A 5,000-nucleotide genomic window follows, 5' to 3' on the forward strand; every position below is an offset into this window, starting at 1 on the left:
TGTTCACTCACAGAGAGACAACGCTTATCCCTCTTCCACCCGTTATTAAAATGAGACACTGTCTCTGATTCTTTAGGTTTTCACACACACCTTTAAATAAAAGGACACCTTGTCCTTTTATTCCATGCTTGAGTTATTTAATTTGCAGACCCCTGTCACCTCACTGAAAGGTTGTATAGGGAATCAGAGTAGCCACAAATGAGGATCTGAAGCAGGGCGGGGCCCAGAAGTCATCCCATAGGGACACCCGAGAGTCACTGGGATCATACAGTCAGTCACCTACCCGAGCGTTAGTCTTAGTGGGAGAATCCACAGGGGTCACAAGGTGACATTCCTGGTCAGTGACATTTTCCTTGGAATGCCAGCTTAGCATTTTCTTCCTCACATCCAAGGTCAGGTTCACTGTCACATTGTCCTGTGCTGTGATTTCAAAAAGTGTAGACTGAGCCTGGATCCCCAGTTGCCATATGACTCGCAGTTGGTCAACAAACAGCTGACTATAGAAATCTTCCCTTGTTTGCTTCTCATTTGATTTTTTTCAGCTCTATTTATTTTTTATGAACATAAATTAATCACATGTGATATTTCCATATATATGAACTTTTTGTTATAATCTCCTTCTCAGCCTCCCCTTTCACCCTTCCTCTCCAGTTTTTTTTTCCCCAAAAAGCCCATATTTTACAATTATGTCACATTATGTTTTTTAGGTCTTGATTCTGAAATATTTGTGTTTTTGAGCTTGACTTAGTTCACCACATCCACCTTGTTCCATCGATTTTCCTGCGAATGACATGATTTCATGTTTGTTTAGGGTTGCATAGTGTAGCTATACCTCATTTTGCCCTTGTCGCATATATATGTCCTTGTCAGCCAATGAGGTCAGTAATGGGGAACCATTTTTTTTCCTCCCTCAGTCATCTCTGTCCTGGACATCATATTTGGGGTAAACACATTTTGGGTGATCACATATTCGGTCATCAAACGCTATTATTATTAGGTTTATTTGGAGTTTTCTAGCTTATGGGAAGGTTTTATTTTCATAAGTGAAAAGAACCCCACAAATGAGCCTTCCCTGTTACCTACCCAGCTGAGCATCCCCTTTACAGCAGGCGGGGCTCAGAAGAACCAGAACACAGACCAGGTGCAACATGGCCGCCAGGCCCAGTCCCCAACACTGGACCTAAATGTGCCAAAAAAAAAAAAAAAAAGAAAGAAAGAAAATGGGACAGGTCTTTAAAGCCCGCGAGACTGGGGTGGGGGTGGTATTTCTCTGTTGTCAATCCCCACAGAGCTGTGGGCTTTGGTTAGGGCATTTGGGACCAATTTGTATAAAATCCTACAAGACTTATGGCAAATTTCATTTTTTGTGTGAGCCCCGGGACCCAGAGATGTCCAGCGACTCATATCTGGGATTCCATTTCTTTTCAGGGTGATGTGCCTATTGAAATCAATCAGATTTGTGTCGAACACACAACCGGCTCCCAGGTGGGTGGGCCTCGCCTCATGAGTTGAAGGCCTCAAGAGAAAACAGTGAATGCCCCTTCAGCAGGGTTGATGAGATACTGTGTGAGGGTCCCAGGGTGTTCCTCCCATGTCCAGGCCACACCATGTGTCACTGCTGTTGACCCCAGGACACTGACAGGCATGACTGTCCCTATTATTACCATGGGACTGAGGACAAGAATTCCAGGTGTGCCCTGGATCCTCCTTTGGGGTGTCAGGCGCAGAAAGTTGGGGAAGTGGGCTGAGATTCCATGGCCTGGATGGTGGTGGGGGAAACCCCGAGATTTCTGATCCTGGGTTAATTGTCAGACACAGTGACCTCCTTTTTCATCAGCGAGTAATATTCCATTTCGTGGAGAGATCAAACAGGCCCTCCCGGCACAATGAGTTCCCCTATTCGCTTTATGCATAAAATGTATTCCTATAAAATTACAGGCAGAAATTTTTAGACGAAGCGGAGTATTAGTCACCCGTGAAAAAGGATTGACTTTCCGAAACCTGCTGGAATCCTGGGTGAAATTTGAGGTTTTGAAGCACAGTGGAATGGGTTTTTGTATTTGCATATATTTACATACATTTGCATATATTTTGAGAGCAGGTCTCAAATTCTTTGATTTTTTTCCCCCCCAAAATTGACAAGAATTGAGTGAAAATACCAGTGGGATTAGGTACACTCATATGGTCATGTGATTAAGGCCTCCATCCATCTCCAAAATGTCCCCTGTCCCCAAACTGAAACTGTCCCCATGAGTAAAGGGTCCCCCTATTTCCCATCCCCTGACTCGGCACCCACCACCCTGCTTACTTCCTGTCTGTGTGACTTTGAGGAATCATATGACATCTGTCCTTCTGTGACTGGCTCCCTTCACCGACCACGGTGTCATCACTTTTCACCCCGCTAAGATAGCAGAACCCCTTCCTTTTTCCTAGCTGCATAATATTCCACAGGAAAAAATTTTTTTTTCTTTTATAAATCCTTGTAAATTTTTTTTTACTCATTTTAATTGACATCTAACAAATGCCTATATTGGGGACACGAATTCCTCCCTTGTAGCTCTTTTGAAATCGTGCCATAAATCATTGTCAACGGTGTCCACTCGGCTGCTTTTCCATTCCTGGGCACCCCAAAACCCAGCCCTGAATTTCCTTAAACCCTAGAGACCCAGCTGGACCCCACAGGTTTGCATCTCAGCTGGGCATTTTGTAGGGTTGGGAAGGGATGGCCAGGCTGCACCCGGGTCAGATATTTTTTGAGGAGGTGCTGGGATTTGAACCCACGACCTTGCCAGGCCAAACTCCAGCCACAGCCCGGGGCTGCACCCCCTCCTTGCTCTCTATGGAATTTGCAGGCATTTTGTTCAACTTTTCATGCGAGTACAAGGAACTCGGGACCCCAAATTAGGAGGGGAAAATAAATTTAATTTACCTCTGGGCCGATTTTGTGCAGGCGTTGGAAAGTCGCCATCTTGCTGTGTGCATGAGCGAAAGTCTTGGCCAGGCTGGTCATCTCCAAAAAAAAAAAATAAATAAAATAAAAAAATGACACTCGGACCTGAGCGTCCCCAAGGTCCCCGTCAGGGAATTCCCGACAAAGGCTCTGATGAGGCCTGCAGTGCGCACGGCGCGGGCTCCGTCTGTCCGTCTGTCCGTCTGTGGGGATCGGCGGGTAGGAAGACCTGGTATCGTCTTCTGTCTGTCAGCTGGGCAGGAAACGGACAGTGATAACCAGGGTCTTCGTCCCCCTCAACTTCCCCTTTTCACACCGGGACGCCCTGCACTGTTGCCCATGGAGTCACTGCACTCCTTGTCTGTGCCCAAGAGAGAGAGAGAGAGAGAGAGAGAGAGAGAGAGAGAGAGAGAGAGAGAGAGAGAGGGAGGGAGGAAGGGTGGGAAGGAGGTAGGGAGAGACAGAGGAGGAGAAAAATAAAAATAAATAAATTAATAATAATAAATAATAAAAAGAGCCTGGTATCTCAATATCTCCTGCAAAGCCACGCCCCCAATGACCACGCCCCCAATGACCTAATGAGGCTCTCAATGGCCACACCCCCAATGGCTTAATTAGTGTCTAAATGGCCACGCCCACAACGAACCAATGAGGCATGCGATGGCCACGCCCCCAATGACCTAATGGGCTCTCAATGACCACGCCCCCAATGACCTAATGAGGCTCTCAATGGCCACACCCCCAATGACTTAATTAGTGTCTAAATGGCCACGCCCCCAATGAACTAATGGCTCTCAATAGTCCCTACCAGGCCACGCCTCCAATGACCACACCCCTTCCCACTAGGCCCCGCCTCTTAAAGGTCCCACCACCTCCCAAAAGCCTCACAGGATGGAGACCAAGGGTTGAGCACAGAGGCCTCCGAGGACTTGACAGATCCAAACCCTAACCGGGTAGACAGGGATGCCAAGGAAAAGATGGGGCTCCTTTGGGTCTGCCGGGTGGGGTCACCGCCTGGCTACCGTGTCTGGGGACATAAGGAGCCGGCTGGGCCATGTGCACGATATGGATCTCCATCTTGAATCTCCAGGACTCATTTTGCCAGTCTGTATGATATTCCTATTATAACCCCATAGTCATGATAGGGATAAAGGAAGAGTTCCCTCCAGAATCCAGAACTTTCTACTAGAAAATTGCCCTGGACTCTCACCAGGAAGGGGATCTGGATCCCATATGGCGCCCACCACAGGGTCAACCAGGAACGTAGCGATTAAAACCCCAAGGCTGGAGTCCAAGGTCAAGGTCAAAGCCTGCCTCCTCCTGTGACCTTGTCCTTGACTCTGTGGTCTTATGATCTCCGTGTCAATCCCAGTATCCAAGGTCGTTGAAGTCCCTTTTATAAACTGGCACCGGATTTGCATATATTTGCATATATTTACATATGCCATATGTGAATTGTTCAGGGAACAGTCTACCCGTGCTCAGTACTGGCGGAATTTTATTTTAAATGTTTTTTATACCATTTTGTAAGACTCTGTCCACCAGGAACTCATGCGAGGGCACAACCGTGTTTTGTCACTTAAAATTAGTGACCAAAAAATGTCACTCTGTGTGTCAAAATGGTAGAATGGGGGGGAGAGGCAAGGATAGAGAAAAATTGCCCTTTGGAGTCACTTATTGGGATGCAGGAAATGACAAGGGACCCTTGGGGGTAAAACTTGTCACAACTTGTCCCTGACGAGAGAGAGAGAGAGAGAGAGAGAGAGAGAGAGAGAGAGAGAGAGAGAAGTGATCGACTCCCAGAGAGACTTGTTCAGTGCACAACCTGAGGAACTGGGACACGAAAATGAAGCCACTGAGCTGTCCCGAGAAATTTGGAGACAGGAGGACATTTCATAAAAACGTCCAGTGACATTTGTCTCATCCGGTGACCTCCTATCACACGCGGATATTTCTAGGAGAATTTGGGGGGGTGTTGAATTTAGGGTGTTATGGAAATTAAAGAATTGGGGTGCGTTTCAGCCGTCAGAAGGGGGGAAGAGCTCAGGGC

Source organism: Castor canadensis, chromosome X (assembly GCF_047511655.1).
Source record: "Castor canadensis chromosome X, mCasCan1.hap1v2, whole genome shotgun sequence".
NCBI lineage: Eukaryota > Metazoa > Chordata > Mammalia > Rodentia > Castoridae > Castor > Castor canadensis.